The 12,383-nt window shown below is 39.1% G+C and overlaps 1 protein-coding gene across 2 annotated transcripts in view; it reads left to right on the forward strand.

The window, feature by feature from the left end:
- The window catches only part of CABCOCO1 (ciliary associated calcium binding coiled-coil 1), a 121,334-nt gene that overhangs the window by 37,379 nt on the left and 71,572 nt on the right, over nucleotides 1–12,383 (forward strand). The gene's annotated exons all lie outside the window — the stretch shown is intronic.

Raw genomic sequence — 12,383 nt, forward strand, 5'->3', positions numbered from 1 at the left:
ATTTTATTCCAATTGATCTCTTTTTGCTGAATATTGGCTACTTTTACCACACCAATTAGCACATAAATACACTGTTATATAGTTTTCTATTACCTGTGGATTGATATTGTCAGTATAACCTAAGTGTAATTTCCTTGAAGAAAAGGGTCATGTGCTATATTTCTACCACAGTATACCATATAATGAAGGACATAGTAGTCTCTCAGTTAACACTACTTCAGTGATTCAGTGGCAGTGCATAAAATAGAAGTTCTATGGTCACTGGTCTACCTGGAGACACTTGTGACCAGCCTTACATATAATCACATATTTGTAATGACCAGAAATGAATTATGTGTAAGGGAACATCTTAAGGAGGCTAAAAATGCCATTAAAATGTGTTTCTTAGGTACTCTACTACTTTAGGAGACCACATTGCCTAAGAGTATAAGGGATAGGGGTGGCCATGTTTGCAAATAAACAGTGAATAAGGGGATATTTATGTTATCTTTCTAATTTTCCTGATATTAAGAACCAGATGGAATGTGCCAACTATTCTGTCTTCCAGAGCATTGTTATTCTACTGTTTATAAATTGTTTATTTCATAAACATTTCAGTCACCGTCACTCACCCTCCATTTGGATACTTGTTCTAATGGTGCCCTTTTAAAAATGAGCTGAAGGAAAACAAGGAACCCTTTTGCTTTTGAGTTTCCTTAAAATTTCTTCTTTGCAATATCCTTGTAGCTTAAACTAAATGTCACTTGACAAAGTTTCACTGAAAAACGTTTCCATTTCAGAATTACATCATATGGTGTGACAATGTTGCAATAATTATCGTTTTGGAACACGATCCTATCTCATTTATTCAGCAAGACTTTGGGAAAATGATAGTGGCTTCAACAGCAGCATAAGCAAATATTTAGAATTATCAAGGAAAATTTCATAAAGAACTCCCTTTTCCCTTTGTTAATTGCACAGTCATGCCTTTCTTCTCTGCTGTAAGGATATATTTAGGTCACATTTATGCTCACAGAAAGATAAAGTGGAGAAATCGGACAGGAATTGGCTCCTTATTTGCCATTGTCTTTTGTATTTTCCCCAAGCTGACCAGAACTATAAAAATAATCTTTAAGAAGATATTGGATCTTTAAGAATTAGATCACTCATGGATTTTCTAAAGGATTAGCCAAAGCAGTTATTATAGTGCAATATTTTATGGCATTTTAAAATTATCTCATAACTCTTAGCAAATATCTGTTTTTTTAATTAACCTTTTATGGAGGAGGCAAGAACCTGCCCCACTAATGTGGCTATTCATGCTGACCTCAGAGCTCTGGGACCAAACAAGGGCCACACGCCAGTGTTCTAAATTTAACTCTCAGGCAAGCATTCAAGCTACAAAACTTATGAAATTTAGTTTTTGTAAATTAATAGATGGAAGATGAGAACAAAACACATAAATCACCTCTAAGAATATTGATAAAAATTAATTTTAATTATTAATAGGAATACAAATAAATCATGCTCCTACTTTTCTTTGGTTTTAGCTTAAAGAAAATTTAATTTTTGTGTTTTTTTTAATTTAACAATTATTTCTAGCTATTTCTACTCACTTTTATCAAGAAATTTCATGTTGTTCTTAGATCATAGAAGGCATGTTTCAGTAAATCATTACTCTTGACCTGAGGTGTGTGTGTGTGTTTTTTATAATCTAGAAATCTTACTCATTTTATAGCATATGTTATTGAGTTCCTGTTATGTTTAGGCCTTGTACTGAGTTTCGGGTATAACAGGGAGAAGCAACAGTTCTTGTCCTGAAGGAGTTTACACTCTACTGAGAGGTGAGAGAAGAATAAATAAGTAATTACAATATAGGACCAATAATGTTAATATACTATGGGAACAAATAGAAAACAAAGAGGAGCATCTAACTTGTAGATTTAAGGCTCCTAGGACTTCTAGAAACAAGTGAAATCTAATAGGAAACCAAAAGGTTGTGAATGACTTAGCCAGTCAGTATATTATAATTTTGGAGTATGAATGGAAGAAATTCCACTCAAAATAACTGATAAACACAGTGGATAAGCTAGCCTAAGGTCAGCTGGATCTAAGAAGTCAACGTTATGATGTGTATACGTACATGTGAGTGTGTATTATGAATGCATGTGTCTCCACCTCTCAGCCTAGTTCTTTCATTTCTCTGATTCTCTCTGTTTTGGCCTCATTCCCTTCTGTAGACAGGCTTCCTCCAACTGGCAGGAGACATGACACAGGCAGCTCTCATTTAACAACTGCAGACAAAAGAGACATCCTTCCTCGCAATGTTAACATTACTGGCTGTGCTCGTGTCATGTGTCCACACCCGGTTAATCACTGTGGCCAGAGAAGTGGAGTAAAGTTATTAGAAAACCGAAGTAGGCCATATTGAATGGGTAACAAGATGAACATGTACCCAAAAGAAGCAGAAAGAGAATTTGCAGAAGAGAAGAGTGATTTTATCAAAAGAGTAAAGTAAACATACGTGCACAACTCTTCTTCCATCCAATATCCCGTAAGAGACCAATTTTCAAAATCCATTATGCTATGGATAAGAGATTTTTTGACCTCTAAATTTATAGATTTATTTATTGATTACATGGAACCACAGCCTCATATATACAAAGCAGATGATACAGAGTTAATGAGGGTTTCTTAGGCATCCTCAATTGATACAGAAATGGGAGGAAAGCTTTAGATGGAAAAAATGAATGCAAGTAGGAGACTGCTTTCCAAGCAACTGCACATCCAGCCCCTTCACCCTCTGCTGCTTGAGCAGAGCACTGGGACTCCATAGCATTTGCTCCAAAGCTAAAGAAACTAGTGCAGACATTGACATACAAGAGGAGGACAGTTCTGTGGTGCTACTTATCTTCAGGAGAGACAGCAAATATACCCTAAATAAAAGCTACTGGCACACTAACTACCATCATCCTTTGTACCTCCTACAGTATCTAGAGGCAAGCTGTGGCAAACAGATATCCCCAGATAAGTAAGCCAGAATCACCTAATGTAAAGGTATGCTGGCAGCCCCAATTCACCAAACAGTTGAGGAAAATAAAAACATACACAGGCATGAAACTCTACAAACAGATCAAATAACAGTTAAGGAAGAGTTAATAGAGCAAATGGTAGAAGACTGATAAATAGTTTCAGAAATGTTTGAAAATTTATTATATTCTTGAAAAGTGACCTAATAGAGATCTTAGAAATTTCAAATAAGATTTGAAAACTTTTAATGAACTATCAGGTACAATTTGTGTTGATAGATGATTTATAAATGTACAAAATTGATATTAAGGGAACTGTAAATTACCAGTATTTCCTTGAAAGGATGTGGAAATCTTAATAGAATGTTAATCATATAAAATACTAAAAAATCTATGCATGGAAATGGCATTATACCTCAAAGGTTTTATAGGTCAGTTTTACCAAAATTTTTCAGAGTAAATAATTCCCCTTTCTATAAATTGTGATGGAGGATAGAAGGAAATGGAAAGTTTTCAACTCATTTGAAGTTAATATAATCCTGATAAAGGCTATGAATTGGTAATGAATTATAACCAGAAATGGAAAACAATAATGCAAAGTTATCGGCAATCTCAGTTATGAAAATAGATGGAAAAGTCTTAAATAAAATATTAGGAAGTGAAACAGAGCAGGTGATTGAATGTTCACAAATAGGGTTTATTTCAGAGATGGTTTAATAGTGGGATATTTATTAATGTACTTTACATTATCAAATTAAGGGAAGAAAAAACAAACGATCATCTCAGTAGATATGGTAAAGAATTTAATAAAAGTAAACATTGATTTCTGATTTTTAAAAGACCCTACTTAATCAGTATAGATAATTACACTCTTGAGTCATAAAATATAACAACCCAAGAAACTTACTAGAAATATTTTAATGAAAACCTTAAAATACCCACTTGGGACAAGACAATGATCATTATTATTATGTACCAATATTGCTTTTTAGTTTCTAGCCAATGTAATAAAACAAACAAACAAAAAAGAAATCAAAAGTAGAAGAAAAAGGTTACTGAAAAATAACATACAAATCTGCTATTGTTTGCAGATGGTATGAAACACAACATTAAGAAGAGAATATTTTCCTATATTTTAGTAATAATCCACTAGAAAAGGATCACACTGATAATAATGAAAACCATAAAATACTTAGGTGTGAACTTAACAGAAATCTGGAAGAAAAACACAATGAAAATTAAGTAGTTTTAATAAAGAGGTTTTTTTTTTCTTAAATTCTGAGTAAATATAGAGAGATAGACATGTCCCAGTTGAGAATACTCAATTTTGGGAAGATATCATGTCAACCAAAATTACCTGTAAACTCAAGGTAGTTAGAACCAAAGTGTTATGATTGTAGCATTTTACCAAGTAATTATTTTTTTAAAAATTATTGTGGGGCATATACAAAATAGAAAAAATAATATTGACCCTCATATATCTATTACCTAGCTTCAACAGTTATGAACTTAAGGCCAAAATTTTTAAATATTTTAATATGACTCTAAAATAGTGACTTTAAAGTACCTCTTTAATATCATCTAATGTGCAACAAATGATCAAAAGCCCCTAATTATCTTATAACTGGTTCATATTTGTGTTTTAATTTATTGTTTGAAGTAGCATCCAAATTTGATTTGCAGTTAGATTGAGTCATTTTTAATGTATAAGTTCACTACTGTTTTTATTCTTTCCTTGCAATTTATTTATTGAAGAATCCACATCTTCTCTAGAATTTCCCACTGCTTGGTTTGCTTATTGCATTCCTGTGGTATCCCTTTCATGTTCCTCTGTCTCCAATATTTCTACTAAATTGGTTCTTAAGGTTGAGAGGACCATATTTCAGTTCAAATGTCTAGCAAAAACAATCTATAGGTGGTTTTATACAATTTTATACGGAGGCAAATAATGTCTGGTTTCTTCTCTTTTTTTTGTGATGTTAGGAACCACTGATCATAATTGGCTACATCTATCATTTCAAGTGGTGATATGCTACTTAATTATTCTTTTCTGGTTTATGAAATGGTCACTTTTATGAATAGAAACTGTCACCCTTCACTTTTTTATTAAACGGAGATATAGTTCATATAGAAAAGACAGGATAAGTCCTTGATTCTTCTTTCTTTAATAGTTTTCAAATAATAAGTTAGATTTTTAGTATCCTCCAAAAGTGACTGTGGTAGACTGAATAATTCCCACCCACCCCCAAATCAAGATGCCTGCATACTAATTCCTGGAACTTGTGAATATGTAACCTTACTGGGCAAAAGGAGTGCAGATGTGACTAAATTAAAGCATTCAAGATCGAGAATTATTCTGTATTGTCCAAGTAGGAGCAAGGCTTCTTATAAAAGGAAAGGCAAAGGAGAGTCAGTCAGAGATGGAGAGAAATTCAAAGATGCTATACTACTGGCCTTCATGATGGAGGAATAGACCAGTAGCCAAAGAATCATGGTCACTTCCAGGTGATGGATAAGGCAAGGAAACGGATTCTTCCCTAGAGCTGCTAAAAGGAATGCAGCCCTGTCAGCATGTTAAGTGGAAAATATCTGACTTCCAGAACTGTAAGATATTAAATTTGTGCTATTTTAAGCCACTAAGTTTGTGATAATTAGTTATAGCAGGAATAAGAAACTGACATAGATTTGGGCTAATGGCACACAATTGTTTTCTTTTCATGAATTTTAATTGCTATTCTTATTAACGCTCAGGTTGACTCATCTTTGACCAGGTATCCCATTTGTCTATTTACCAATCCCTGTCTGAATACCACACTGTTTTAATTAGCATGGCTTTATAGAATGTCTTGTTATTTGATATGACAGTGCCTTCTCATTGTTTTTATTCTTCAATATTTGGTTGATTATATAGTTTACCTGTAATAGTTCATTTTTACTTCCATATGAAATTTAGAATTAAACTCATGAACATGTATATTTCTTGTATAGAACATATACAAGTATTTAGAAGAGTGGCATTTAAAATCAGTTGGGATAATTGTCTACATGGTTGATGAAAAAAATTAAATTTCTACTTCACATCAAACTTGAAAATGAGTCTAATTCATTAAGAGATTCATTTCTCATAATGATAGACATAGCCCATAATGGAACACTATAATTATGTCCTCCCAGACTTCCATGAAAACAATTAAGAAAGTTGGGCAAGATTTTTTTAAAGACTTAAACATTTGAAAGTATTGGAGCTGGCAAAGCTTTAAAAAAAAAAATATGGGCCCAAGAAGTGAACCTGACATTTAGAAGTAGTTTCTACTATAGGCAGCTACTATTTTGTAAAAGGTACCTGAGAATCTGAGACACTTAGAAATGGAGTTTTGGTAAACACATGGAGCTAGGAGAACAAAAATTGGAGTCGGGGTGGTAGAAGTAAATTCCAAAAGTTGCATTTAGAGGGCATGCAGGAGGCAGCCGATCAGTGATTCTCGCTCATCATTGATGTTTCTTTCTCTCTCTCCCTCTCCCTTTCTCTGAAGTCAATAAAAATATATTTAAAGAAGTATCTTGCCCATGGATATTTCAATCCTATCTAATAAAGAGGGAATATGCTAATTGACCCTCACACTGTCACAACGATGGTGGTGTCCACAGCCAGTAAGGAGGGGATATGCTAATTGAATGCCACACCCTCAAAGATGGTGGTGCTCACAGCCACAAGATGGCGATGCCCAGTCCCCTCAGGCCTGCTGGGGTGGCAGGCATGCAGCAAGGCCAGGCCCGCCCCCCATGTGGGCCCGGTGGCTCCGCGGGTCTGCCTCGGGAGTCCCCCAGTCCCCTCAGCCCCCCAGCCGCCCAGGGCCGGCCCGAGGTGCAGGCAAGCCTCGGATGGTGGCTACCCAGCTGCCAAGGGCCACCCGAGGCTCAGGTAACCAGGACTGGCCGAGGCTTGCGCTGCCGGCAGTAGCAGCAGCAGAGGTGTGATGGGGCGTCGCCTTCCCCTGATCGCCAGATTGCCTCCTGTCCCTGAGGGCTCCCGGACTGTGAGAGGGGGCAGGCCGGGCTGAGGGACCACCCTCCAGTGCATGAATTTTCATGCACCAGGCCTCTAGTATTATATAAAGCTGTTTACACACAAAGCATGGTTTATCACAGCTAACAACTGTGGAAAGTCAATTAGAAGGAAATGGTTAAATAAAATGAAGTATAATCCCATATAATAAAGAGGTAATATGCAAATTGACCCTCAAACCCTCACGCCCTCACAAGATGGCTGCCTGTGACCAGGCTGGCAGGAGGGTTAGTGAGGGATGACCAAACGAATGAACAAGCAGGCTGCATGGGGCGACCAGGCCAGTAGGGGGGTTAGTGAAGGATGACCAAACAACTGAACAAGCAGGCTGCATGGTGCCACCAGGCCGGCAGGGGGTTAGTGAGGGATGACCAAATGACTGAACAGCAGGCTGCGTGGGGAGACCAGGCCGGCGGGGGGGGGGGGGGTGGCATTTGGGGGCAACCAGGCCAGTTGGGGGGATTAGGGGCAACCAGGCCAGTGTGGGGGGTACAGTTGGGGGCAACCTGGCTGGCAGCAGGGGCAGTTAGGGGTGACCAGGCCAGCAGGGAGGGCAGTTAGAGGCGATCAGGCCGACAGAGGCAGTGAGGAGTAATCAGGCCAGTGGGGTGGGGGGCAGTTAGGGGCAAGCAGGAAGGCAGGCAGGTGAGCGATTAGGAGCCAGCGGTCCAGGATTGAGAGAGGGATGTCTGACTGCCGGTTTAGGCCCGATCCCTGAGGGGCCCTGGATGGGAGAGGGTATAGGCTAGGCTGAGGGGACACCCCCACCCTGTGCACGAATTTCGTGCACCGGGCCTCTAGTCCTATCTAATAAAAGAGTGATATGCAAATTGACTGTCACTCCAAGACACAAGATGGCTGCCCTCATGTGGTCAAAGATGGCTACCCCCATGTGGACACAAGATGGCTGCCACAAGATGGCCTGCAGGGGAGGGCAGTTGTTGGAAGTTGGGGGTGACCAGGCCGGCAGAGGAGGGCAGCTGGGGGAGACCAGGCCAGCAAGGGAGGGCAGTAGGGGAGGGACCCAGGCCTGTAGGGGAGGGCAGTTGGGGGGGCCAGGCCTGCGGGGAAGGGCACTTAGGGGTGACCAGGCCAGCAGGGGAGTGCAGTTGGGGGCGACCAGGCCTGCAGGGGAGGGCAGTTGTGGGGGACCAGGCCTGCAGGGGAGGGCAGTTTTGGGGGACCCATCCTGCAGGGGAGGGCAGTTGTGGGCAATAAGGCCAGCAGTGAGGGCAGTTAGGGGTGACCGGGCCAGCAGGGGAGGGCAGTTAGGGGTGACCAGACTGGCAAGTGAGGGCAATTAGGGGCAATCGGGCCGGCCAGGGAGCAGTTAGGCATCAATCAGGCTGGCAGTGGAGTGGTTAGGAAGTAATCAGGCTGGCAGGCAGAAGCGGTTAGGGGCAATCAGGCAGAGGCAGGCGAGCAGTTGAGAGCCAGCAGTCCTGGATTGTGAGAGGGATGTCCAACCGCCCGTTTAGGCCCGATCCCACCTTCCTAAATGGGCAGTCTGACATCCCTCAATGGGTCCCAGATTGGAGAGGGTACAGTCTGGGCTGAGGGACACCGCCCCCCCCCCCATGCACTGGGCCTCTAAGTCTATATAATAAAAGCCTAAGCGACTTATGGCAGAATGACCAGAACAACCGGTCGCTATGATGCGCACTGATTACCAGGTGGCCAGAAGCTGGGCTCATGCATGGCTGGTGAGCGCAGTGGTGGTGGGAGCCTGTCCCGCCTCCGTGGCAGCGCTAAGGAGCAGCGAGATGATTGGTAAGGAGCAGCGAGCAGGCAGGTGGTAAGGATTGAGGAGTCCCGGACTGCAAGAGGGTACAGGCCGAGCTGAAGGACCTTCCCTCCAGTGCACAAATTTTGTGCACTGGGCCTCTAGTTATACTGTAGAAAACTACCCAGTCTTTAAAAGGAATGTATGGTTATGTTAAGATCTCAAACATATTCTTAATGTAAAAAAAGTATAGAAGAAGAACAATATGACCATAGCTTCCATTTATTTTCAAATGCAGATTAAACAGGAAAACATAGACACATATATGTATGTATGTAAGTGATAATAAAGGGACTAGGAGGATTTATACTAACCATTAACATGGCATTCCTTTGGGCAATGGAGTCGAAGTAAGAGTTGGATAGTACGTAAAGAGGGACATTTTATTTTGTATATTTCAGATTTATGTTAATCTTTTATAATGTGAATGTCTCCATATATTACTTGTACAATAGTAAAATTGCTCCCTAGTTCATTCCCAGGAGAATGTAGGCACATTTTGTACATTAAGTGTAGGCATATCAACCAGCTTCCATTCTAATATATTGACAGACAGAGATATTATCTGGTGTTTACAAAATGAAAGACCAAATAGAATAAAATAGGTGAACTCTTGATCCATACAATTAAATATTTTACAACTGTGTTGCTGCCATATTTTAATTTTAAGTAAAAACTAGATTTAGCTGAAAAGTCGTTTATAGAATAAAAATCTGGTGTTGTGCTATAACATCCCAAATTTCCCCTAAGAAAATAAACTTGATATCATGAATTATGTATTTATAGCACATTTTAAAAATATTTATTTAGTTTAATTTCACCAATGTGACAACACATCACATCTTGGATCATTTATACTTTCAACAGTTATATTATATATTAGAGGCCCGGTGCATGAAATACGTGCACTGGAGTGGGAGGGGTGTCTCAGCCTGGCCTGCGCCCTCTCGCAGTCCGGGACCCCTCAGAGGATGTCCGCCTGCTGGCTTAGGCCTGCTCCCCACGGGGATTGGGCTTAAGCCAGTAGGCAGACATCCCTCTTGCATTCCGGGATCCCTTGTTCCTTACTACTTGCCTGTTCACTGCTCCTTACTGCTTGGTTCACTGCTCCTTAGCCTCTCCCACCACTGCCGCTGTGCTTGCCAGCCATGAGCCCGGCTTCTGGCTGAGCTGTGCTCCCTCTGTGGGAGCGCACTGACCACCAGGGGGAAGCTCCTGCATTGAGCGGCTGGCCCCTCGTGGTCAGTGCGCATCATAGTGATTGGTTGTTCTGGTCGTTCCACTGTAACGGTCTCTTAGGCTTTTATTATATAGATAAGTATTTAAACACATCCACAATCACACATATACACATATTTGTGTTTCAGTGTAGAAAAGCTCATAAGATTGTCTGCCTTAATAGTTTCCTTAATTTATCAAGTGTAATAGGTGTAGTTTTGTTTTCATTTAAGCCAGCATACATAACATGTTTCAGAATTTTACTTTGTAACATGGGCATTTTCACGCAAACCTCACACAATTCCAGGGGGCACTATTCACAATGAAGTCTCTGTGCTTAATGGAGCTGTTCATTGCCCAGTCTGTGCAGCTGTTGGTGGAGCCGTTTTCACAAGTGGTCCTACAGTAGAACCTGAATATTGTAAATGTGATAAACTTAGATATTTAAGGGTATGATAAATATACCTAAGTAGTTACCTTGCCTAGAGTCATATTTTGGCAGCCTTACATAACCCAAAATAATACCACTTAAAGTCAACAAATGTAGAAAACTCAGACCTCTCTAAAAGCAGTGAATGTCAATTGTATATAATTTCATGTTCTGAGCACTTATTCCTAAAGCAAAAACAAAATAAAGAAAACACTTTTTTCTTCCTTCAAAATCAACACAGATTATGGGTGTTAGTGACACTGTGCTTAAAAATCGTTAGGCTTTGAGGGGAAAAGAATCAGGTAGAAACATAAGTTTTATTTTCTGTGTTTATAAAGTTATAGTTTCCCAAATAAACAAAATATGAGACTTATGTAAACACTCATCCGTTTATGGGAAAAAAAATAGGCAAAAACAACATTGCATGTCGGATCATATTTTGGAGAGGAGGAAGGCAATTGAAGCGTAGCTATAAAAGTTTCATTTTCCTCTTCAGTTTACCCTTGAGATGTACCTATCAAAATAATCTAAACTTATCCAGATGATGTTTGTAATCTTGAAAAAGGCATTTTTTTTTTCTTTTTGGATGATTGTATTAGCAAACTGCTGGAAGGGAAAATCATGCAGGACATAATTTGTAGTTTGACCTACTCACACTGGGTGTTGCTAAAGAAAATGAATCAAAAATGGTTGTGTTAAAATCTGCTCCACCTGGCATGTGTGACTAACTGACTTTAGAATTTATCATTTAAAGAAAATGGTTGACACTTGGGTATACAATTTATCAAACTTCACCCTAGTCCTTTTTCTCCAAAGCACAGAAAAATAATCATCCCTTCCTAAATATAAATCTTTTAAAAGAAATTCAAGGAATCTGTCTCCAGTAAAATAATTGATAAATGGCAGGAGCATAATTTAAAGATGGTTTCCATCAAGGATCATATGGCACCTAAACTCTTGAACCTGTCACTCAAGTCTTCCCATCCATGGGCCAACTAGCATTAATCTCAGTTCCTCTGTGACCAGTTCTCTATGGAGTTTTATGTTGTTCTTTTCATAATTACAGGTTTTCTACTTATTTCTGCCTTGAAGTAAGCTCTTCCTACTACCTGAAAGGCTCTCCAACCTTCTGTCTGCCAACCAAAATCTATTTCCTCACAGCTTAGTTTGAGGAACACCTCTCTTAAAGAATCAAAGAAAGAAAGGAAAAGATAGAAAAAAAGGAAAAAATGGAGGGAGGGAAAAATACTTTATCCAACATTACTTTTTACTTATTTCCTCAGTATTAACTTTCTAATTATAGTGCTACATCTTGTAGCTCTGTGAGACCTGGGTAACTGACTTTCTTTTTCTTGTTTTCTCAGTATAGGAACTGCAGTTGACTTTTGGACAGCATAGATTTGAATTGTGCTGGTCCACATATGTGTTGTTATTGTTTTTGTTGTTTTTAATAAATATGCAGCCGGCCCTCTTTATTCCTGGGTTTTGCATCCAAAGATTCTACTAATCCCAGGTCAAAAAGAGTATTTTTTCATCCATGATTGGGAATCCCAAAGGAGAGGGCAAACTCTATGCATTGTTCTACACCATTTTATATGAGACTTGAGCATCTATGGATTTCGGTATTCTCAGGGGTCTCAGAACCAATCCATGTTGTTCAAGGGTCAACTTTATATACATTCGCCTAGTTTTCAATAATTGTTTACTAATTCGTTGTGAAAAAATGAAATTTTTATTTCCTTGATTAATTTCAAAATATTCTATTTGGAATATAATTTTGGTGTATAGACTGAAAAATCTAAATTAACCTTTTTAAATATCAATTATTAAACCCATTACTAGAAAATTAAAAGCTGATATTAGAATAAAATATGCTTA

This window comes from Plecotus auritus, assembly GCF_963455305.1.
Source record: "Plecotus auritus genome assembly, chromosome: 9".
Lineage (NCBI taxonomy): Eukaryota > Metazoa > Chordata > Mammalia > Chiroptera > Vespertilionidae > Plecotus > Plecotus auritus.